A 25,777-nucleotide genomic window follows, 5' to 3' on the forward strand; every position below is an offset into this window, starting at 1 on the left:
GACAAATGTTTAACATAACATTTCTCTCAACTATTCCATTTTGGCAAGAAAGCAGGACATAGACAGTGTTGTTTTTCTCAAAGGAACAGGCAGCTGTATTTGTAAAAGATTAGATATTAAAGCACATGTAATTGAAACACAAGTGGCAGCTTTGTCCCATGTTCCAGGTTTAATGCTGATAAATGGTGCAGATATATTCAGAAATGAAGCAAAGGATGAAGCTCTGAACAAGTTCAAAGGGCCTTTCACTGTGATCACAGGACAATCTCAGTTTGGAGTAATTTTTTTTGATTGTGAGTCAGGTAGGTGTGGGTAGACAAAGTTAAATCATATAAGTCACCTATGTAAAAAGTGCAGGCAAAGTATCTGGTCTACTTGTTCACAAGTGTTCAACAACAACAGGATCATACTCTTGATGGAACTCAAAGGGTTGCCAGCTGATGGGGATTTCCTGGCCCCCACTAAAACCAAGGGATCCCAAACCCAGAGGATCACCCACTGATTGAATTTGAACCAAAACAGCCTGTGAATCATCAGAACAATGTCCACTGGAGGAACAGTAGCAGTAGCAAGAGCATTTCTGTCCCTGAGAAATCAACATCTGTGAATAATCTGGGTTTAAAATGTCATTGCTCCTCATATCCTTTCCCAAGCAAGGGATAAGAGGAATACAGAAAAAGGTGAAGAGCAAGTCAAGAACCACAGAATGAAACTCTACATACAGATCCCTCGGAAGGAGACAGTGTTAAAAAAGGTTTAAATTTGTGAATCTGTTGGATTAAGGCCCGAGTATTTATTCCATGCTAGGTGGAGGAGATCTGCTTTGTCTGGCTCTGCAAAACTTTGTGAGCCAAAATAGCAAAGACTGGTCTGGTTCTGGGTCTGTAGCTCAGCCAAATATTTGTTGGTTTCACTGTTAAATTTCCTTGAAGTTCCTCTGCGAAGGCCCTTAATTAATTTAAATGTATGTGAAGTACTTCCAAAGTCATTCTGCAGGTTGGGCAGATGTAAGATTAGAGCAGTTTTGGAGCATTTTCCAGGGCATTTAGAGAATGTCAAGCCTTACTGGAGTCCCAACAATTGAAGTGTCACTGACAGACATGCAGTGTGCAATATCACCATGAACAGCCCTCAGGACATGAAAACAAAGTCAATTTACCCTTGACAGGAAATTCAGCAGCCTTTCTTTTTAAATTGTTTCCTCTCCATTCCTAGGAGCAAACAGGAATAGGATGAAAGGATGTAGTTGACCATTAATAATTAATTTCTATGATTTAAAAGAGGTGAGATTTTTTCCCCCTTGCTAAAAATTTATCATTTTATTTTGAACAGTGTCTGCTTGATATCTGTGGTTTCAGAGAAGGCTGTTCAAGTTGGGAGTCATTGTTTTTCTGGCTGTACCATGTATCTTCATAAAGCCAGCAATGTAGCTGCAATTCAAGGATCATTTTTCTTCCTCTTTTTGAAATATCTAGTTAGAAAGGAAATCACTCAGGCAGGAGTGCAACAAAAAAAATTAATTATAGCAGAGAACTTTTAATGTAATGGTAAGAATTGAGCTTGCCCTGTTGGATATAGATATGATTGGGAAGAAGAATGATCAGGAGGCCCACAGTGTTTCTCTGGGATCAGAGGTGGTGCCATCAAAGAAAGATCTCATCTGTACAGAGATTGCCCATGAGCTTCATCACTGGCTTTTCTGTGAAGACCCCAAACCTCACTTAGTGAAATGATCTCATTATATTGGACACTGCTAATGCTTGTAAGGGGGATTAGCACAAAGGCTTAGCTGGATTGTAGCAAACCACACGGATTGGATCCATAAGGATGAGAAAAAGGCACTGTGAAAAAACATTATATTCCTGGGTACTTTACTCTGCAAATGCCAACAGAGGGTGACATCAATCCCTAGCTCTTAACAAGCTGTGTCTATGATGGGAGAGGGAAGGGGCAGGAAAATAGGACAGCGATGAGGATGTGGCATACTGAGAATGTGAGTAAACTTGAGCTCTGCTCTAAATTATATCATGTTTAATATAAGATCAATAAAATATTCTGTAGAAGAAAAAGAAGTCATAAATATTTTTATAGAACCTGAAAGCTGAGCTGAGAAACTGATAAAATGAGTAGCAGAAATATACTCCTACCAGAGAAAAATGCATCGATAGGATACAAAAGAAAACTCAATAGCTGGATTTCCCTGTGCTTCTTCTAGGTATTTATTGGTTTATGTTCTAGAATGCCTTTTTTCTCAAAGTTAAACTTCACTTTAGAATGAGATAATGTGCTTTTCACAGATCTGGACATTTGGGACTGCAGAGTAAAAAGAGTACCACTGAAATGTCAGCAGAATGTGTATAAACAGTTGCACACTGTGAAAGGAGATTAGGCAGTCTTTATCCACACCAATGAAATATCAAAACATCTCATTCTGGTCTGCAGTACAGGTGTGACAGCCAAAGAATCTGAATTATTCTGTCCCCCAGTCTCTTCTGTCATGCTCTTTTTGGCACTTTGCACAAAAGTAGATGGATTAGGATCCACAGTTGTGAAGAGCTCTGCTGATATTACAGAAAAAACCCCCTGTATTTATTGAAATACAATTCCTTAAACAACTTTATTGGTAGGTAGACCCTCATGGAAAACAGGTGCCCACCAAAGCTGCTCTATCACTCCTCTCTTCAGCTGCAGAAGGGAGAGAAAATACAATGAAAATCTTGTGGATTGAGACAAGAACAGGGAGATATCACTCACCAGTTACTGTCATGGGCAAAACAGTCTCAGCTTGGGCAAATTAATTAAACTTGTTACCAATGAAATCAGTGTAGGGTAGTGAGAAGTAAAACCAATTCTTAAAATACTTGTCTCTCACCCCTCCCTTCTTCTTGAACTAAATTCACTCTCATATTTCTCTAGCTGCCTCTCTCTCCCATGGGAGAGGGTCCTCCACAAACTTTGCCAATGTAGGGGTTTCCCATGGGCTGCCTTTCTTCTTCCATCATGAGTCCCTTGCACAGGGTGCAGGCCTCCAGAAACTGCTCCAGTGCAGGTCCCCCATGGGGTGACATGGGGTGACACATCCTGCCAGCAAGACTGCTCCAGTGTGGTCTCCTCTCTCCACAGGTCCTGCCAGAATCCTGCTTCAGTGTGGGTTTCCCACAGGGTCACAGCTTCCTTCAGGCATCCCCCTGCTCTTTTAGGGGGCCCTCCATGCACTGCAAATGGATCTCTGCTCCACCATGGACTTTCAAGGGCAGCAGGGGCACCGCTGCTTCACCAGCATCTGCACCACAGGCTGCAGGGGAATCACTGGTCCAGCTCCTGGAGCACCTCCTCCCCTTCTTCCTCACTGACCATGGTGTCTGCAGGGCTGGTGCTCTCACGTGTTCTCACTCCTGTCTCTGCCTGCAGGTGCTGTTGTGCTGTAACTTTCCCTTTTACATTTGTTGTCACTGTTGATGCTGGGCTCGACCTTGGCCAGCTGTGGGTCTGTCTTGGAGCTGGCTGGCACTGGCTCCACTGGACAGGGAGAAGTGTCAAACAACCTCACAGATGCCACCACTCCCAGTACCAAAACTTGACCAAGCAAACTCCATAAAAATACGTGGCCCTTCAGACTTCTCAGAGTGTTGTAGTGTGTTCTGCTAGTTTATTTAGTTGCTCCCCTATTTTCTGTAATTGTTCCCCCATTTTCTGTAATGGTTCTGCCCTCACCAGTTCTTCCCGCCATAGTATGGTCTGTCATTTGGTTACTTTGGTTACTCCTGCCTCAGTTTATGTCAATCCTCTCTGTTATATAATTTCCCCTCCCCTGGGTTTCCTTATATATGAATTTGTTCTCCTCCCTAGGCCCAGTCAATCACTCCCCTCTCCTCCTAGTTTGCCAGAATCTTCTGTGCTTAGGGAGACTTGATTGGCTGTGGCTCCGGGGCCCCTCCTTTACATTGTTTCTATTGGGTTTTCTCTCATGCCCGTTATCCCAAGTCCACTCCCTCGCCTTCCCCTATTGGTTCCTTGTAAACCCTTCCCATGAATTCCTCCCCCCTTTATAATCCTACTGCACCCTTAGTTCGAGAGCACTCTTTGGCAGACATGTGCGATTCAACATCTGGGTGTCTGTCACTCCTTGGTTGACAATAAACCTGACAAGTCCCCAGTGAGCGTCCGGACTCTTTGCTCTCGTCGGCCAGCAGCGATTCCGTCTGCTGTGAGCACAGCCCGAAGCCTTCTGATGCCAAGGGGTGCTCACGCATTTGCAGTTGCGTGTTGGCCGCCCTTCTGCCAGCCCGACACCTGACTTTAAGGCCACACCCCGCTGCATCAGAGGGCATGTACCAGATAGATCATCCTGCATGTACCAGACAACCAGACATCATCCTCTGCTGTTGAGATCATAATTTTATTTTCCTGATAGCAATTTAGTTGCTTGAATTAGCTCATTTCTGCCAAAGATAGACCATGGTGTTCAAATGGGGGAGGAAAGTGGATCATTACAGATAATTTATTTTATCTGTATGAAGATAAAATTATAGTGGGAGGTGAGTGAATGTTAACTGCCTTCTAGCTTCACCAAGGAAGACTACTATTGACTAATATTGATTAAGTGGGATGAAATCCTTTTTTAATTTTTCTCTGAAGAGGAAAGCAAATTGATTCATTCATTAAATAACACATGGAGAAGAGGCCTGCTCCCAAACCATAAACTGCTTGGACATTGACACTTCCCACTTCTTTCTGTGTTTGTCTCCTTTTGGTGGAACTACTTTTCCAAAGAGAAGCACTAATAGGGAGAATTTTAGAAACCCTCCCATGATATTTATAAAACAAGCAGGCTATGTTGGGCTCTTTGTCACAATCAGCTGTTCAGTGCCCTAATTAGACTTTGTAAACCCATTCTCTTGGTGCAAGAAAAGTCACAGGGTTATTTGCACTGTGGTCCCAGGAAAGACAATCAGCTAAGACACTGACACACTAATTAGCAACTGCTCATTCAGGCTTATTGGTTTGAGAGGAAGAGTCGTTAAAGTCAATTTAAACAAACCTTAAGACCACATTGTTTTGGGGTTTTTTGTTTCTAGGTAGTCAGCCTTTGTAATCCTCTGAGGTCTTCATCTCTATTACATTAAATTTCAGTCTTCTGAAACTGGTCCCTTAACTCTGAGCAAATCTGAGTGTGTGCCCTTGGTGCCTTACTGATGATTGTGGTGTGGGAGCCCACAAGAAGCAGATTGGGCTGAATGAGTTCAAAATAATACTTGCCCAGCTTCCTAGTTTATCTGAGGATGTTCCAGCTCAAAACTACCTCATATGTAGCAACCTGTATCTACAGCAACCTGTAGATATAATTTCTGAGAGAAGACTCTTTTGCCCTTTCAAAATGATGTTTCTGATGCAACCACATTAATATTGTCAAGAATAACCCCAAATTACTATGCCTGCATCCCAGAATGTGATGCTTTTATTCTAGTATTTTTTTTCCAGGAAGTATTTCAGGATGGGCTGAACATTTCAAAATATTGTGATTTATTTTGGAATAAAGTGTTCGCTGAGAAGACAATGCCATGCAATTTCTGTGCATTAACAATCCTATTTATTTTTAATTTAAGGAGATATTGCCTTAGGAGATAACCTTTCCAAGTCATCCCTTATATTTTCAGTTAACTTTGAGGTTATTCCTTGACAGTTCAGCATGAAGAAGTACCTGTTTCTGCAGCTGAAAATAATGTGTGAACAGTTATATTAGAAAACTGTTAACAGAAGGCTGTGGGACACACTTTGGGCTGAAAGTGTAAGGACATCTTTGGTGGGTAAAGCGCAGGAATGCTCAGGGAAGTGAATACACTGAAAATTCATATTCCACTCCAGACTGTCACTAAGACCTTATTAATTCCAGGAGGACTGAGCTTGCATGGCTGTACAACCTGGATTTGAGGTAAGGCCTTCTGGATGCTGCCACTTCTGTGTGCTTTGTTCAAAGTACTTTGTACAGGAGTTTGTTCACTCCTGCATGAAGATGGATTAAAAAACCCCACAGAACAACATACCTTTTGCTTGTCAATTAAGTTAAGATGTTGATAAACATATAGCTTTTTTTTTCCCTATCAAATCCATCAGTTCTGGGCCTGTCACTATAAGAAAGACATTGAGGCGCTGGAGCAAGTCCAGAGAAGGGCCTCAGAGCTGGGGAAAGGTCTGGAGCACAAGTTCTGTGAGGAGCAGCTGAGAGACCTGAGGTTGTTTAGCCTGGAGAAAAGGAGGCTCAGGAGGGACCTTATATCTCTCTGCAATTGCCTGAAAGGAAGTGAAAGACAGGTGGGGGTCAGTCTCTTCTCCCAGGTAACAAGTGGTAAGAGGAAATGGCCCTAGGATGTGCCAGGAAAGGTTCAGATTGGAAATTGTGATAGCATTCTTCACTGAAGGGTTGTTAAATGTTGGAATAGGCTGCCCAGGGGAGTGGTGGAGTCACCATCCCTGGTGGTATTTAAAAGGCATGTAGATTTAGCATTTAGGGACGTGGGGGTTGGCAAGGGTTAATGGCTGGGCTCTGTGATCAATTGTATGATTCTGAGTACCAGAGACTTGCAAGAATATGGAATTGTAGGAAGCATACTGAGACATTATAGTGTCTTTCCATATTTGCTTTTGTCTGTCTCATGGTAATATCCACAGACCTCTTACTGTTATAGAGATTCTTAGAAAAGGGTATGATTCTCAGTAGGGATAATGGAAGTGATGGTGACAGAACAAATTACAAAGGTTAAAGAAAACCCTGCACAGGAAGACTGTGTTACTGAATTAGGCATATTATCTATTATCATTAAAATAACTATATTTTATCCAATCATAATGTGGCCAAAACCAGGCTAACTTGAAAGTAAAGTATGATGACACACAGAAAATGTGATTTTATGATGTCTTCTCTGTGACCTGAGTGAGTTTTGCTAACTCCAGATGATTCCTAATGGATGCAGAAATAACCCTAAAAGAAGTAAAAACTGAGTCTTTTTCTCACTGCATTCCCTCACAGCCATGTTGTACCTGTGTTTCTATAAGTGATCAGTGAGTTTTACTATGCACCAAGAGACAGTTGATTTTTTTTTTTTTTGTTTTGGAGAGTGAACGTTCAATGTATGCCTGAGACCAGCAGAAAAAGAGAGAAGGACAAAGAATGGCACCCAAAATTCCCTTTTGTTTCTCAAAACATGGGTCTGAATGAACATAATTTGCAGCTTAGCCTGCACCCAAGTGGTTTGGCTTAGGGATTTCTCCCACCAAGATGCATGCAAGATCATAATTAATTCCTTTTAAATTCTTCTCAAAACACATTTCCTCAAGAAAAATGGATGGATTACCCTTCAGGACCTCCAGCATCTGTTTTGCTTTAAATATTGATTTTGAACTTTCTTTTCAATCCTTCTTCCTACCACACCAAAGGAGCTTTTTTCTGCTCACCTCTTGTATGCATCCTCAGAGTTCTGAGACATGCTGTGTCTCCCATCAAACCTGCTGGGCAATAACCAGCACAAAGCAGCCCTCAGACCCTAGTGGGATTCAGAGCACCACAAAACTCAGTTACTGCTGTAACTGGCTGCTAGACCCTTCTCTGAAGGCTGGGAGTTAGATTTTGCATTGGAAGTGCACAGGCTCTGTCTGCCTGGCTGTCCATCTCCACGCTTGTGAGATGGCATTTGTCTGCTGAGTGGGTTGGCCTCAGAACTGAGGACTCATTTCAGTGATTTCTTAGAATCTTTACATTTAAATGCCTTTTTTTTTTTTTTTTTTTTTTTTTTTTTTCACTATAGCTCAATAAGTCCTATCCCTTTCCCTGCAAGAGCCAACCATCAGAATTGCCCTTGGCATTCTCTTGGCTCTGCTCAACAGGTGTGGGAATGTGGGCAAAGCCAGGCAGGGGCAAACCTGATAATAGAGATGGGCACCCAAGAAATGTAGGTGGAATTAAGGCAGCTGCCCCTGAACCTCTGCTGATCTTCACCTTCACTCCTCAGGCCTGTACCTCCTGGGATGTATCAAACACGTGGGTCTCCTCTTGTTTTCACATTCACCATTCTATCAGTTTCTGTGCAAACTGTGGTTATGGCTGCTACTTTCCCCCTAAACATAACAGGAAAATTAGAAGCCTCCACCTCTTCCATCTTGTATATCCCCCTGGGTCAGAATGTTTGCCCAGCAGTGACCAAATCAGGCCAGTTATCTTCTCCACCTGAGACCATCCATACTTGAATATTATTTCTGTCATTCTGTAGTTAGATCTGCCATTGGTGAGAAGGGCAAACGACTTCCAGGCCCTGCTTGGAAACCCTCTTCTGTGTTTTTTGCACTGAAACCTGATGACCTGTACTATCATAAACTAATTCTGGCTATTGAGTGAAGTTATCACAAATTAATTGGTCAAATTGAGCCAACCAACCTCCAGATTGGACAGTAGCATTACTCTGTTCTCTGCATCCTGGATATCTTGTAGGACTATGGCATGGGTGGAATCATGTCTCTCCTCCTTCCCCAGCTGTTTTCTTTTTGGGAATATTATAATTTCTCTGCCTCTTTCACTATCCCTGCATTTTATCAGCAATAATTTCTGGGATTTGATGTGTTTTTTCCTGGTTTTGTATGTTTGGTTTTTTGTTTGGGTGTTATGTTGTTTATCCTCACTTGAAAAGTTTTCTTCTTTTCAGTAGACCAGAGTAAGAAGTTTCAGACATTCTTATTGAAAGGGAAATGGAGTGAAAAAAAGTGAAGAGTTTTTCTCACACATCTTCAATAACGAAATATCAGCAAGGAAATCTGGATGCAAAAAACATTAAATAAAAAGATCAGTTTCAAAGGCACAAAACATGGCTTATTGAAGGCTTTACCTAAGTACTTATCCATAAAAAGAAATAATCTTCTTTGCTCTGAAAGATCATAGCCTTCCTCTGTAAAAGAGGGGCCTGGCCCAAGGTGTGTTGCTGTGACAAACAATAAAGGTGGAAATGAGTGATTATTTTAACAGCCTCTCCCAATACAATCTGAATCTACCTCTGGCTTTCTATTTTCATTTCATGAGAGAAATACTTCAATGCTATGTCTGTGAGTGAAAGGCTTATGTTTCAGAAAGTACATCTAGTCACTGCTGCCAGCAGAAATAATAAAGGTGACAGGCTTTCCCATATGAAGACACACTTCTGTCATGTTTTTATAATCATTGCTTTATTTAAAATGGAAAAATCCTCCTCCTCCCACTCAGCAAGTCTGCAGGACCAGATGCTTGTATTAAAAGCTGCATTACTCATTTAGGTTTTTTTCCTCATTTCTTCTAACATGAAACCTACAGGACTGTGAATTTAGAAAAACAAGATGCTGTAGTAAATTAAAGAAAAGCCCTTTTATACTTCTCATTAAAAAACACATTGGACCCCTGCATTTGGCAGTCCATTCTGAGCCCAGGAAGAGGGGGACTCCTGCATGGGGCCACACAGCCATGGGGAAGCAGCTTCTTAGGCTGAAGCTGGGATAGAGATTCAGTTTGTGATGAACCCCTAATGTCACTGTGCCTAATTTTCCATGCTGGTTTTCCTGTCCTGGTACACATGGGAGAGGTTCCTCTAGGCAGAAGTACAGCAATCCTGCCCTTGCCCTGCATGCCCTTTCCTGATCATCAGAGGCAACCTCTGCTCTCTTTCCTCTCCTGCTTCTCCTAGAGCAGACTCAAACCCAGCTGTATTGGTGGAGGCATTGCCATGCCTTCAGGGAGTTTAGGTCTGCCTCTGCACAGCTGGATGAGAATCCCTGCCATGAATTTTACTACTGTTGTTGTTATGAAATACAGGCTATTTGGTTTATTTTTCTGGCAGAGCTCTGCTGAAGTGGCAAAGGTCTGCCTTTCAGTCCTAATTTATGTGGTCAACACATGCCCTTGCTGTATGACCTAGTACTTTTTAGTCTTTCTGTCATTATTTCTTTATTTTCTTGTTAGGCCCAGGGTAGAGGTGTAATCAAATATTCTCTTGTGATGGAAGCTGTTCCTGCTGGAAGGTGAACTTCTTTCTTAGGAGAAGAAGGAGGGTTTTGCTGATCATTGAAAAATTGGCTGGGAGGGGGATTTTTAATGAGAGCTAGGTACTTCCCACTGCCATTCCATGAAGTTTTATGTGTGTCTGTGTATGAGAGAGGCTGAGACCAGCTCCCTTCTCTGTGCAAGTGCAACTGAGAGCAGCAGCAGGTCAGCTCAGATTTTACCTTGTCTGAAATAGGCTCTGCCACAGCATTAACAAGGTGGAATGAGTTTTGACCTCTCTCATGTCTCCTTCAGCATCACCCACTGCTCACAGACTGCAGAGAAGCCAAGAAAAAAGCCAGAGTTGTTGAGAGGCAGGTATGGAAGAGCAGAGCTTTCCTGCAAATTTCTGTTCCTACCCACCCTTGGACTAAAATAATTCACAGGGAGATGCATGATTTTGTACATTGACCTATCCTATCCATGAAGTATTTTCCAGAAATCAGTTCTGATTTAAAAATACAAAGAACTTCTTGTATTAAGTGCTAAAGAAATACTTTATTACTGCTGACATACAGGTAATTGAAGCCATTTGGAATGTACAACATGTATTTAATAAAAGCACCACTGGTTACAAGAAATGTCTCCTGTTCACCACAAACCCTCCCCCATACTTGAGATGGCAACATGGTGGTTTCAAAAGCATGTCTCTGTCTTTTCCTATCATGAGAATACCTGAAACCAGAAGTTTTTCCTCGCAATGAACAAGTCAGAGTGGTTCTTGGCTGCCTTCATTTCCTACTAATACATAAATAGGCCCAAGTCCAGAAGGTTTATCTGCACTTAGAATCCTGTGTCTTCATCAGTTCCACTGTGTTTTAAAGCTATCAACATTTCTACTTTGTTTTGTGCAAAATGGCCTAAGATTTTACTCAGCTGGCACTTGCTGGGGTACAGCTCTATTTCTGATATTTAGACTGCTCTGTGATATCACCTTCAAAGCAAATAGGAAATAAAGGTTACTTCCTTGACCAGGAGATACAAGCAGTATGAAATAAATAGGAGAAGTTAACCAGGTTTTGATTTGCTAATCTATAAGGACAGAAAATCCCAGTGTCTATATGTCTATCTGCCTATCTATCCAGTCATCTCACTCACATAGTTCTCACACATTTGGATTTTACTTTGTAAAACCAAGCCCAGATCAGTGTTACAAAATTAAATATTAGGAAATAAATATAAGGAACTTAAATGAAGGGAATGCTTCACAGTTTGAACTGGGAAAAAAGGCAGATGAAAAACTGTAAGGTTAAGTGCAAAAAAGGTATCTAAAATAATTTCAAAGGGGATGTTTTAAAATTGCCATGACAGAAGCCTTTCAACTGTGTGCTGAAGAAACAGCAAAGTTACTAATGATGCTCCTGATACTTCTGCTCCTGCAGTCTAGAGTTCTGCCTTCAACTTCAAAGGGAATAATGCTCACACCTTCTGTTGGCAATATAAAGTTCTCTTCATGCTCAGTCTACAAAACAACAGGTAGCTATGCTCTTTCATGTGTACCAGAAGATATGCAGAGGAATACTTCCCACTGAGATGAACTCAGCTGAAAGTCCTGTGCCCAGGCCATGGAAGGCTCCTTTCTGGATCTCAGTGCAGCTGCTGTTACAAAGCCGCTCATTAGAGCACGCTGGTGTGCTCCCAGCAAGGCAGCTCCTTAGCTGGTGTGAGGGGCTGAATCCCCCTGGCATCACTGGAGATTCAACCATTTATCCCAGCACAGGAGTTGAGCTAACAAATTAATTCCTCTCCAAGGTGGGTCCGGTGTCGCCATCATATTTTCTGAAAAATCTCTTTGCCCAGGATTTCTTCCCTGGGAAGCTGCGAAGCCTCAGAGAAAAAGGAAACAATAATTATCTGATTTGCTTCTCCTGTGTTTTGCTGCTTTGGAATGTGGTTGGAGATGGTTTATCCAACATGTGAATTGTTTTGAAATAATGACCAATCACGGTCAGGCTGTGTTGGGAGTCTGGAAGGAGTCACGAGTTTCCATTATTATCTTTTAGCCTTTTGTCTCTATCCTTTCTGTATTCTTAGTATAGCTTAGTATAGTATTCTTTTATATAATATAGTATCATAAAATAATAAATTAGTCTTCTAAGAACATGGAGTCAGATTCATCATTCCTCCCTTTGACAGGGGTCTCAGACAATACCACAGGTCTAAGGTGTCTGGTCGAATCAAATCTGCACCAACCTTAAGCTCCCTCATCATAGCAATCATGGAGGTGAAAATATTAATTTATTGCCCAGATATTTGGTACATAGAGTCTGAGGGCTGGGAAACAGCAAGAGTGGCAGTGTAATGTAGTTATCAACATCAGGCCTGAACTCAAAGCTGGCTCAGGGATGCTGAGTCTGTGCCTGCCTTCAACTGCTTGGTGAACCCCGGGTTGTGGTGGCCTCTGTGAGATCACTTGGCCACCAGGTAATGGTGCTGCATGCCTATTTTGTACTTGAAAGACCATATTTATGCAATCAATGGAGATGAAGTAAGGAGTGAAATTTGTGAAAAACTTTCTTTGCCAAATTTCTGTTATTCCACAAGCAAAATTACTGTAAAATTACAGTATTTTTGGAAAATTGTCTCCCACTTAAAAAACCTCTGAATATTTTTTCTTTGCAGTTCTGTGAGAGATGTTTTCATGGAAACTTTCAAAGCAGATAGTCATGTTTTCTGGCTGTATTTTTATTCCACTTTGGCAATTATTGATCACATGGTTTAGCCTACAATTCTCTGATTCTCTTGCATTAAGGACAGGAGGTGGAAACCATGCTGACTTTGTTTTCCATGAGAGTATTTTATATTGTGAATCTTTCTGCTGGATAAATAGGTGGTAATTAACTCCTCCATCTTTAATAGTTGAAGCAAAAGTGGGACATGACTGCTGTGATTCACAATTAACTGTAAATTTCCTTTCCATTATCAAGCACACCATACTAGGTGAGGATTTGATATGTCAAATTTATAACATATACCTTCCTTTGGTCTAGAGGTACCTGCATTTTCCCATCTACGTGCATGTGTTCTGCCTATTCCAATATTTTTAGCACCCACCTTGCCCTGATCTGGCAATGCTGCCTCCCCATGAGAGTGCTTTCAGTACCCTCTTTCTTCTTTGTCTGCCAGGTTCCTTGCACTGAGTACCACAAGTAACTTTTCACTGAGTACCAAGGGTAACTTATCACTGAGCATGAGTGAGCACCTCTCATGACACGCAGAGGAGTAATTGCAGCACCAGGATTTGTTGCAGTGCCAAGAGAGGAGAGAAAATCTTCATTTTCAGACAGTTATAGATATCAAAGGATGCACAGACAGGTGCAGAGGAAGCAGATGTAACATCAGATGCCTACCTTTCTGTGAAAATGTCCCAGAAATGCCAAAAACTGTAGGGTGTAGGCACACATTGCAAAGAAACCCTTGGTTACATAAGACTATGAATAACAAACTGCTTGGGACTATGGTTCCTGTTGAGTTCAGAGGCTGGAAAGTGCAGCTTCTTTGCTAAATTGCTGCTAGAGAAGATCTTTCAGGTCTCCAGCAGGGGTTCCATGCAAAGCAAAAGGCATTTCAGCTTGATCTTGTGTGACAACATGGCTGTGGCAGCTGAGAGATGCAGGTATGAACTGCTTCCCTGGGATGCTCCAGTCTTTCACATCTCTGCTAGAAACAGTGATCCACTGTATGTTTGTTTATGGCTCTAAACATATTGAACACAAACCACTGTGCACACATACTAAAACACACAGGAATGAACCTGGACCCCTTGGCACATTATTGGTGCATGCTGACAGTGGGAAGTTTGGAGACCTTTTTCTCTTTTTCTTCAGATATAATAAAGGTTGAATACAACCCCCATCAGCTGGGAATGAAAAAGGTCTACAAGAGCAGAACTAATAGCCCAGGACACTCATGTGGGAGATAGGAAGCCTATATCCAAACTTGTGGTCAGGCAGAATAGGGGTCCTACATATTCACTGATGGTTTAGACTATCAGGTTACCGCTGAGCATCTCCTGTTTCCAAAGAGAAATTTTCCTGTTCCTTATGGTAATGCCAAGACACACCCACACCCACATAAGAATGCAACATGCACATACACACAGATCTGATGGCATTGAAGATGACATAAAATGTGGAAGAAAATCACTCAGCATCCTTCATTTGAACAGTAACATCAGATTTCATAAAAAGCAGGCTGTTGACTATGCAGAATGGAGGCTATAGGATCTTCCTTGGCCTAAATCCATGCCAGCAAGGAAGAGTTTGCTCACAGTCATAGAACAATGAATACACTGGATGATGAAACTAAAGGTGGTACTTCTTCTTTTCATGCTCTTGGTCTTCAGAATCCAAATGCATGGTTTACATACTAAAAAAATCCTTTCACATCCAACTGATGTGACTAATTTCCTATCATACTTAATATTTTATTGTACACTAGATTTTCTTGGAATAGATATATATTTAATCCCTTCTTTTGCAGAGCTTGAATTTTTACTTTCCTCCCTTTTCATCCTTGCAAGAATGTCATTGACTGTTTCTGACTTCTCTCCATCCCACTTCATAGATAAAAGGACCAATTTTTGGAGATAGTGTGCTGCCTAGGAAATATTTTTTTGTGTCAATAAATTACTTGTTCCTTCTCAAAGAACATTTCTATATCTCTCACTGACCTCTTGCTCCTGGTATGCTTGAAACATTTATTGGTTTTTTCACCATTCCCCCACTCTGTGATCTCTAGGATTTTCCACTTGATTTCTCATGTGCTTTCTTCATTTTATTCTTACCATCTTTGTAGTCTGTGGCCAGACATTTCTGTTGTTGTGGCCAGCAGATGAGGTCACCAGCTACATGTCTGTGTTTGGCAGAATTGATATCTGTGTCTCTATTTTTGCTATAGTAATATCAGTCAGAAACCAGAGCTCCAAAGCACTGTCATAACTTCATCTCCAGTCCTTGCCCTGAACAGGGGAGGGGCTGAATAGGCAAAGGGTGGCACCTTATGCACAATATCTAACTTTGCTTTGCTTTTCTTTACTGGAGTGACAGCCTAAGCATGAAGGACAGTCAAATAAATATTTATCAGCTTGATTCTTATCTGAAACAAAACATATGCTTATGTATTCATTAACAGGAGCACAGTAATATAAATAGCATGATGGCACACACATACTAGAGATCCAGCTCAGGAAGTGCTTGATTTCATGTATTTATGGGAAAATACTATTGGATTTTTGGCAAATATGGCATATCTTAAATCCTAACCGTACTTTTATGTAAAGCTGCAAAACTAGAAACTGTGTTAGCCACTTCAAGGACAGTCAGTACAAATATTCACACAAGGAGGAAGCTTCAGGAAGAAGAAAATGCATGTAACTACATCAGATATTTGAAATGAGAAGTCTGACATTCTCTCACTTGGCCTACAGTAAAGAGAATCTAATAGTAATTTTGCAGAAGTGCCTCAAATCACAAACTATTTTTGTTGCTAATAGTTTCAGTACTATTATATTTGTTGTAAGCAATTCATTAGCACTGCCTTTTCCTATCTGATCATAAACTTTCTGACAATGAAGTAGCTGAATGTTACTTTTGCAAAAGGAAAAAAAGAAGAGAATTGATCAAAGATTATCAAAGTGTTAAAGCTAAAGAGATACAAAAAAGCTCTGGTTTAATACCAGGAAATGACATACATTTTGCTTGTTTTAGTGTTCCTCTCTGGAATGCTTCGACATTGCTTTGGCATAACAGCCAAACATTGCCAAAGCCAACAAGACTGGCAAGAACAATGTCCATGTTTAGGGGACTTTGTGGAAAATACAGGAAGGTTTGAAAACCCTGATAAAACCCAGAGGCCAGCACCCACTCCTTAGTTTTGCTGCCAGGATCCTGGGAGACTCCATTCATTCCAGTGATATTTTTCAAGTCCAGAGGAGACAACAAAGCCAAGTTCACCCTCTAAGAGACTCAGCCCTGTGTGTGCTGCTGCTGTTGTCTGGCAGAACACTTTCACCAGCAGGTTTTACACACTGAAAAAATCCCACTGTGTTTCCTATTCCCTACACTGCAGTCTTAGTTAGAGAACAGCAGGATTACACAGCCACCCACTTACCCTGCTCCTCTGCGTCCTGGGAAGTCAAGGTGCCCTGTACCATTTGAAAGGTAACTGGAACCTGACCTGAGGGAAAATGGTAAAAAATTGAGTTTAACCACTATGTGAAATCATGCAAAAATTATAAAAAATACTACTTGTCTGCCTATAATTTTAATGAAATACAAAATGCTGCAATATTTTCACATACTGGAAAATTATTTTCATTTTTTGCAGGTGTTTTTGCTTCAAAAGGGTAAAATACTGTTATTCATGAATTGTGATATAGAAAAAATGTTCTGGGGGATTTTGATTGAGTGATATGCTTGAAAACAGAGGTATGATGAATAATGTTTATAAACAATAGTGTGCTAGGATAAAAAATTGCATAAAGAAAACAATAGGTGTTAAACTCTGAGAGGCCACATGAAGGGTCATAGCTCTTTACAGCTGAGAGAGTTTAGGATTTAGAGAGACAGGGTATGGATAATAATTTAAAAACACTGCTTCTCCTATAAGCATCTCAAAAAACCCCAAAAGAACAGCCTGACTAGCTTAATCTCGCCTTTTTTTTCTATAACATCTGAACAAGTTTGTCACTAAAAGTAGTGAGCATTTCTCGGTGGTTTTCTGGTGTATGTTCAACTGAAGGTTTAAAGACCTTTAGCAAGAAGTTATCTGCTCTATATTATAGCAAGGGGGAATAAGAGAAAGAAATTTATCTTGTACAAGAGAAAGGGGAATGGATAACTATATCCTGTTTTTCTAAGGAAACAAGACTTATCCTGCTATGCTGCCTGTGCTCTTTTGTGTCTGTGAGCTGGGCATATAACTTTAGAATGTGTTGATTACTTTTAACTTAATGGCAGAGAGGTAGAATTATCAAATATATTGAATTCCAACTATTGCCAGAGACAGAGAATTTGAACTTCCAGTGAATTATCCCACCATTAATAGACACCAGGAATACAAATCTGTCAGGGAGAGTATGGATGAAAGTTAGAGGCAACCACTCAGTGCAAGCAAGTTCTTTTGCTCCCAGTATTTCTGTAGTGTGACAATTCTTTTCTTAACTTGAAGCAAAAGGATGGCTCAGTCTCAGAATGAAATCCAAAATGGACACAAGCTCACTGGTTAGTGAGCAAACCACCAAGAAGATTGGAGGCTTATAATTTCCTCTAGTACTAGTTGGGTTGGTCTTTTAGGACAATCCATTGTGCTTCCAGGAAATTCTTGGGATGATGATGAGGAAATAGAGAAAGTGAATAGGTCTACAACCAGGCTGAAAGAGGAAGGTGAAAAACAGGATCATGGAAATAGTGGAAATAGCATGAAAGTGTTGACATATAGCTATTTCACAGAGACACACCTGAAGGGACTAAAACATAGATGATCATACCTAAAGAAGCACCTGTCTGCAGAATAAAATGGATGGCAGTGAAATTTAGGAACTTCACTCACTCTGCCACACTATATTAAAAAGTTTTTATGCCTACTCTATGTTTTCTTATGAAGAAATTACTAAAATTGATCCTGAAATGCAGCAGCAAAGATCTTTAAAATTGACAAGTTTTAAATGTGAAATAGCACATCATTTGGGGTTGTTCTAGTAGTTCTCAGATAGGGACCTTCCTGGGCAAAGTTCCTTTCCTCCTCCACACTGATGAGAATTATGTTCTGAATTCAGAGGAGCAAGGGGAGGAGTACCTGACAAGACAACTTCCACCATCCAAATGGAGCAGCATGGAAGGAAAATTACTTGGTGCCCATTAGAAGAGGAGAAATAGCTCTAGTGCTGGCAGAAAAAGACCTCCCAACTACAGCTCAGTTGATAGGTGCCACTCCTCAGGGGCAGATCACTGAATTTTCAAAGTTTGTCCCAGGCAGACGATAAGAAGAAGACATCCAGCACAGAGGCTGGTGTACCTGGGTACACATAGGAGTTCCAGACAGCAGTACTTCTCTGAAGGATAAGGATAAATTTTCTATGACAATTGTAGGACAAGCGAATGACAACAGAGCTGAACTATAAATCTTATCAAAGTTACTATCAAAAAAGTGGACAAGATTGATTCATTTTTGTAAATCAAAGTTGAACTTCACTGCTTTCTTACCCTCAAGAGCTCATTTGTTGCTATGGAGAGCTTCTACACAAATATGACATTGTATGTACAAGTAAGCACCTATCTGACAAAAAATCTGGGAAAACACAAACATAGATTTCACAGGAGGTCAGAAAGAATTGCTAATTTAGGTGAATAATGACAGTTATAAATATGTAGTGCAGCTTTAAAGAAATAAAGGGCATGATTTATTAAAATGTGACTGTTGCAGATAATAGATTTGGTTTGCAAGGTAAGGCTGCCATTCATATAACTTTGTATCATTTATCACAACTGCAATAAAACAATGTACAACACAAACAGTGTTTTAAAAAAGAAATGCATCAGCTTAGCTAAAGTATTAATTACTATTTTATGCCTAGCACCAGAACAATCTGATTATCCATTTTTCAAGACTCAAAGACATGTTTTTAATAAATCATCCAAAAAGCTCACTCTTAGTTTAGAGAAATAACCCTCTAAGCAGGGAATTATCCAGTGTGTTTCTTCATTTTCCATTACCACAGTGCTCTTTCTGATTTCTATCATGATTAATGTGAGCCAAGATTATTGTTAGCATGAAGTGTTTTCAGCTCTTCCTGGAAGGCAAGTGTGTGGAATATTGTATTTCCATCACCTTATTGTAAAAACTGCAGATAATTCAGGTCTGGAACCTCAACAGAACAATTACATTTGCAAGCAAAGAATTGCATAAGGTTTTACAAATAAATTGAGTAATAACTGCATGAGAGCTCTTTGTGGAATGTTAATCATTTTCATAGTCATTAATATGATAGATCGATGAAGGGTAAAGGTTTCCTACATAACTTACATTAGTTACTTATGAGTGAGGAACAGTTTAATTTAAAAAGTCTCAGAGTATCTCTTTTTAACTAGTAGAATGTAGCAATCCCCTCAATTTTCTGATCATCTGCAGATAGCACATACAGAAATGCAGAGACAAGACTGCATGGAGAGCATATAAATCAGATGTAATCTTTCCACTCAAAATCAAATCATCAAATCATCATTTCTTGCCCTTTAATTTGTTCCCAGAAACAATCTGAACAACTCTGCAAAGAATATATTCCTCCAACAGTCAGTCTGCTTGGTAATATTGTAACCAAAATATTGCCTAAACTGGAACTGTGTGAGACTGACATTTTTTCATGGTGGGTGTATTCTGCCTATTTTCAAATACTCCTTTGCGTATTCTCTGTTTTTTCTTGGTGTTTGAATTCAGTAAATATGATTTCCTGAGCATGGCCTAAGGTCATTATGAGTTTTGGTGAGATGGTCCTGTGTTTTCTATGCATTTGCTGAGACAAGGAGCTTCTGCTGAATCACAGCTTCCCTGTTTACATTGCCAAGCAGCCTTTTGCAGACACACACTATCAGGGTCTCACCTACTTCATCTGGTGAAACAAGTTATGACCAAGGATAGTGGTGGCAATGGGTGACTGTAAGAATAACTGTTCTTGTTGGAAAAAAAATATTTTTAGCCTGGTGTTTCAATAGTGGCCAGGAGTGGATGCCTAGAAAGAACATAGGCATATAAGCTGATTCTTTTCCAAGCACCAGGACCCTGAGGTGATAACATTTGCAGAGAACACAAAGTATTTTTAATTAGTCAAGACTGGAAACAGATTTGAAGAATTTTAGAAGGGCCTTGGGAAGGGGGGAGATGAGGGAATGACAAATGACACATTGCTGTTCTCAAATGTCAGGTAAGGGGCACTGGAGGTGACCGCTTGACACCTGAGCCACTGGGACTGGCTGCTGGGTTGTACACTTGGTATAATTACATGAGTGAGAGACGTGGACATCAATTTGGAAAATCTAGTAAATCTCAAAAGGTTTCTCCTATCAAAAAGGAATGCCAAATGGCAGGATGTTAATAAATGGGATAACAAAGCCAAGAATGTAGGGAAGTTTATTTCATTTAAGTGAATAATATGAATCAGATCTAGTGAATAAGAATTAATAAAATCATTTGACTTATATCTAAATCTATCCATTCCTCGTACTTGTTTGTTTCAAGTATTTTTCATAGCAGTAACACAAAATTGGACTGTATTCTTTAATGAAATCCGCTAAAGTCACAATGGTTCCAATGGCAGCCCAATAGTAGAGAAGATGGTAGTAATCAGGAAAAATGTAATGAAGTTCTATAGCACTTTAAAATAGTTCAGCTACTGTATATTTTCAAAACTAAAAGAAAAAAAGTGATTAATAAAATTAGTTTGAAATGAAGTGGGATTTTTTTCAATACACCTGTCAAAATAATGTAATAGTCTGAGTAGTGCCAAATATTACTATAAAATAAATATAATAAAGTGACAAAAATTAATAAAAGCGACAAAATTAATATAAAATAAATATATAAAGTGGCAATGAATGGCCTGACTTGTTCTCTACTCCATGGCAGCTTTCTCCAAAACTGATTTATACTTGGAGTGTATCTTGCCCCACAAGAGCAGCTGCAGTGATATGCCAAAAGTTATTTTCAATGAACTCAGGTAATTTCCTAATAAATACTCATATTTGTGGTAATGACAATATAACTGCTAATTATTTATTTATTTGAAGTTTTACTTTTTTATGTTCCTTCTTTCTAGGACTGGGGAGAAGCAGAGAAGACATTTTGAGCTACAGTATGGAAACAGTAGGCAAAATATATAACATACTTAAATCTTGGAATCAAACATAATGAGGATTGCATATTCAGGCTGCTCTGCACTCTAGATCTTTGTCAGATCTGTCTTACACAGCTGCTTAACTTTTGCCAATCCAATATATATCAGTGCTGGAAAATGTTTATTTATGTAGTGCTGAAAGCACTTCCAATTACTTGAGCAGTGTTATCCATCCTTGTGACTGCTTGCTTGAAACTTCTGACATTTACATGAGTATCTTTGGGGGAGGGACTTTGTCGTTGTTTTTAGAAATATTTTCTCTGTCTCTAGCACCTTATTAACGTGATTAGGGATTCCTGTACTTCCCCTCTTGCTGCAAAACAGAATTCACAAATGCTGTGGTGCCTCACACAGGAGTTGATTAGGGATTCTCTTTGAGTTTGCCCAACCTAAAATGCCTAATACTACTAAAAGGGAGGATAAAAATAGGATTTTGAGTCCTCAAAATGAATTAAGAAGAATATGAATATCTGCAGTGGTGATCAGGGACTTGGTTGTTAACAGACAGTGTGTGAGCACCAGCATTAACAGAAACAGGGTTTTTTCCTAGAATTGGGATAGGTACAATGATACAGAAACTGTCTTGCACCAGAGCAAATATTTCCATGTCAAAAAATCAGAAAAAGAAAAAGGAAAAGAAACTGGCATACAATAGCCTTAATACCAATGCAACAGTGTTTAAAAAAAGAAAAAAAAAAAAAAAAGAAAAAAAAGAGTCCTATTATATAAAACTCTTCTACCTCTAGCACGTGAGTGTTCATCATTTATATCCTTTATTCCTTCTGCCTGGCATAGGGCTCTGCCACCATGATTTCAGGTCTGCTTACCTTTAATTTATTTAGCTCAAGAGTTAAAAGTTTTTTTCTTTTCCTGCTCACTTCTGAAACTGATTATCTCAGGGCAAAAAATATGTAAAGCATGTTGTTAGATAAACTTACCATGGATTCAAGTATTCAAGATGCAAAGTCTTTTTAATTCAGACTGTGCCATCATGGCCTTGGGGCAATCAGGAATTAAACATGGAGCTGCTGGCTCTCTGACATGTTTTCCCTGAGTGTACTATAGATTTCCCCCTTTGGTACATTGTCTCCAGCATTACTGCTTGTGCCAGGACAAGCTTCTCTTCAGGCTCCTTTCTGTGACCAGCAGCAGACAATGTGAGCTCTGCTCTATTCAACATCCCATGTGGATTTTGTGCCACAGTGCTGACCTTTTGTGATACCCTATTGTGACAATCTTTTTCCTGGTAAAAAATCTTATCACACATAACTATTTCATCTCCATAATCCCAATGCCTTTTGTATTATCCATAGTGCTGAGGCTATTTCTTGTTAGCCTCAGTCTAAGATAATTCTTTCAAGCTGCTGTGAAGTTGGGTCATTTTACATTTCTTGCTCAAACTTGTCAAATGTTATAACAGTAATAGGTAGCACTTGAATCACATTTGCTTCAAACCCTTCTTCCTGCAGCTTCTTCCTTTCAGTGTTTATCAGCACTCTTAAAAGCATGTCTGATAAAAAAAGGTCTTTACTGGGACAGTATTTCAGTTTAATGAGGATTTTTGCAATTTTATTATCATTTCTGAAGTCTAGGTAGTGCTTCTTTGCACAATGACTTCGCTAATAGGGCTTCTGAAGTTTTATAGGCTGCATCTCCTCTGACCTATTTCTTTTTATAAACATTTATGCAACTTCTCACAAACAAAAACATTTGCTGGTGTATATTTTCCAGGATGAGAATTATTTTTTGTGCTGCAGCTAGTGTTTCAGAAGAATACATAGCCACTCAGAAGGGCAGGATATGTTTGCTACAGGCTGGATTTGAAGGGTTTTTGCCTCAATAAGGGGGAAGAGGCAGCTGCTACTGCCTCCAATGTGTTGTTTAACCTCCTGGCCAATTGCTAAAGATTTCTCCCACTCCCTACCTTGCCCAGCATCCCTGTGGCAGAGTCTGGCCTTCTCAAGGTTGCAGTTTTTCAAGGTGGGAGTGCCTTGATTAGTTTGGATCAGCATTGAGCTGCTTCACTTTGTAATTACAAGGAAGGAAACAGTCATAGCTCTAATGAAAGTCATTATTTTCAAGCCTCCAGAATCCTTCTTGTAGTCAATTTAATTCACTCCCCCTCAGCCACAGGCACTCAGTTTAGTCCTGTCATCTGGCCTGCTCATGAGATCCCCTTTTGTTCACTGGGTGACAGGCAGAGCTGACTGCAGGAAAGGCATCTGCAGAGGTTAGACCTGACTGAATAGTCTAGACCTAACACAGCTGTTACTTACACTAGCTTGGTTATGGGGTCTCCGTTCTCGGCCTGTTGTCTCTGCCAGGTTAGGCGTAGAATGGCCTTGGGACAGCCCGCGTTCCAAAGGACGAGTGCACTCTTCAGATTCTTGGTCTTCTATATTGTTTATTATTTCTTATCTACAAAGTCGTCTCCCAGGCTGACAGAGGTCTGCCCAGCAAGACAGCCATGGGCACTCTGACCTCCCTCTGGGCGGTCGTCTATTTTTATACTAAAAACTACGTATAAGATATTTACCTTTACCTTCCAATACCTTTTACCCTTATTAACAAGTGCACATTTAATGTGAACCAATCCCAAAGTGCCAGCATCACCACCAAAGATGGATGACAAGAAGAAGAGGAGAAGGACAAGGCACGCCCTAATTCCTCCATCTTGTCTCCTAAAAACCCCCCTGTACCAAAATTCCAAAACCTGTATTTTCACCCTGTGAATAATCAATTCCTTCACCACTTATCCCCAAGTGATCCTCTCGCCCTCATATAGGTAGCACATCCCGTGCAGGGTCAAAATCCAACCACCAAGCACTTCTGGCAACATTCCAGGTTTTCTGAGCCCCCCCAAGGGTTATCTCAGCAACATCAGGAGTGATGTGCTGAGTTCCCACAATGGGGATTGCTGTGAAAAGCAGAGATATCCAGGCCCAGCCTCTGCCCTGGCACAGGGTGGTGAGCAGGCAGTGTGGGCACTCTGCTTACCAGTGCCCTTGGAGGTCAGGAGGGAGGAGAATGTGGGACCCAGCCAGGTTTGGTGTGAGATCCTGCAGGCTGCCTGGCCTGTGGACTGCTTAAGGTAGGAGACCACCAGAAGCTCCTACTGGGCACCCCTCATGTTCCCAACAGCTTTGTGCAGCCCAGCCCATACTACACAGGGCACTTGAGTCCATCCATCAGCTGCCCACTGCCTGGGCACAAAAGCTCTTTTACCAGTGCACCCTTTAACCAGTTTACAAGTCGTGTCTCTATGTGCATCACGTTCTAGCCCATGGTGTCTGTAACAAACATGTGGTACTCAGGAGCTGATCCTGCAGCCAATAACAATTAATTCATGCGGGAAATAAAAAGCCAATGTTAATATATATTGTCTCACCTTCATACTTCACATAAGTCACATGAGCGAGCTTTAATTGGAATTGTAACTCCTGCAGTGCCATGAACAGCTGGATGTTGTGTATGATTTGGGGCAGAGGGGTCAATCAGAGAGCAGCAAACACTGATTACAGAATGCACGGATTTGCAGCTGGGAGATGACATCAAGAAATGAGTGAGATTTCAAAAGTCAGCAGTAAAGCTGATTTGGGTTCTTCTCTGTAGGCATTTTTACAGATTACATAACACAACTTCAGAGCATGGATCTGGGGAGACACCTCTTCCTATGGTAAATTGATTTGCTTATAAAATTGCATCAAACAGTATTTTTAGCATCTTTTACTTTTCTCTGTTTAATTAACTTGAACTATGAATTTATTTTGCTTCGGCACAGGAATTGCAAAATGCTTGTGCTGTATCAGATTAGAAACAAATATTTTAAATCAAGTAAATGTTAAAAAGAGGTTTATAAATGGCCTAATATGGATAATGGAAAGTCAAGCTTGCAGCCTTAGTCATAAGAACAAAATTATTCCTTCCTCCCTGAGTTCAATGACAGCAAAAATCAAGCTTTCAGTAGAAGAAGTCTTGTAGTTCACACAACATTAGGCACATTCTGAGTAAATTTCATTTGCACAGCTACTATATGTTTGCACAAACCAGTGTGAAACCTGTCCATCACATTGATAATCAAAAGAAATGCAGACATGATCAGAGCAATCTCTACTTGGAAGTTTCTTGCAGCAGCAAAGTCTCTATGAGTCAGCCAGATGTTCCAGAATGAATTATTCAGAAAAGGATTTTCAAGTTAATTCTGTGAAATTAGTTCCTCATATTTTGTATGAAACAAAAAGGTGTTGAGCTCGTGAAGGCAAAAAGAAACCATCCAAACTTTCTATTCTTGGTACATTTAGGAAATTAAGTCTACCTCTTCAATTCAAAACTTACAGACGGGTAGGAAAATATTATGAGTTATTAATATGCCTCCAGCATACTAAAAGCCACATTAAAGATTTTAAAATGTTACTTATCCCAGAGAAATGTAAAAGAATCCCTGTGGCTGGAATGCCCAGGAAAAAGCAACTTAGTCTTTCAAGAACTGTTGGCTATTACATCACACTGCAACAAAGAACACCACAGAATCCTAGAATTGTTTAGGTTGGAAAAGACCTTCAAGATCATCAAATCCAACCATTAAGCCAGCACTGTCAGGTCTAGCCTTACACCATGTCCCCAGGTGCCACATCCATATCTTTAACTATCTCCTGGGGTGGTGAATGCACCACTTCCCTGGGCAGCCTGTTCCAGTGATTGACAATCCTCTCAGTGAATAAATGTTTTCTAATATCCAATCTAAAGCTCCTCTGATGTATCTTGAGGCCATCTCCTCTTGTCTTAATGCTTGACATTTGTAAGAAGAGGCCAACCCCCACTTGGCTACAAACCTC

The 25,777-nt window shown here is 40.3% G+C and overlaps 1 protein-coding gene across 1 annotated transcript in view; it reads right to left on the reverse strand.

Annotated features, from left to right (window-relative positions):
• The window catches only part of ST6GAL2 (ST6 beta-galactoside alpha-2,6-sialyltransferase 2), a 174,719-nt gene that overhangs the window by 95,919 nt on the left and 53,023 nt on the right, over positions 1–25,777 (reverse strand). The window contains exon 2 of the mRNA XM_063149857.1: positions 16,166–16,231. The gene's annotated coding sequence lies outside the window, so the exon portion shown is untranslated. The remainder of the gene's footprint in view (positions 1–16,165; positions 16,232–25,777) is intronic.

The sequence above is a fragment of the Melospiza melodia genome, chromosome 2 (genome assembly GCF_035770615.1).
Source record: "Melospiza melodia melodia isolate bMelMel2 chromosome 2, bMelMel2.pri, whole genome shotgun sequence".
NCBI lineage: Eukaryota > Metazoa > Chordata > Aves > Passeriformes > Passerellidae > Melospiza > Melospiza melodia.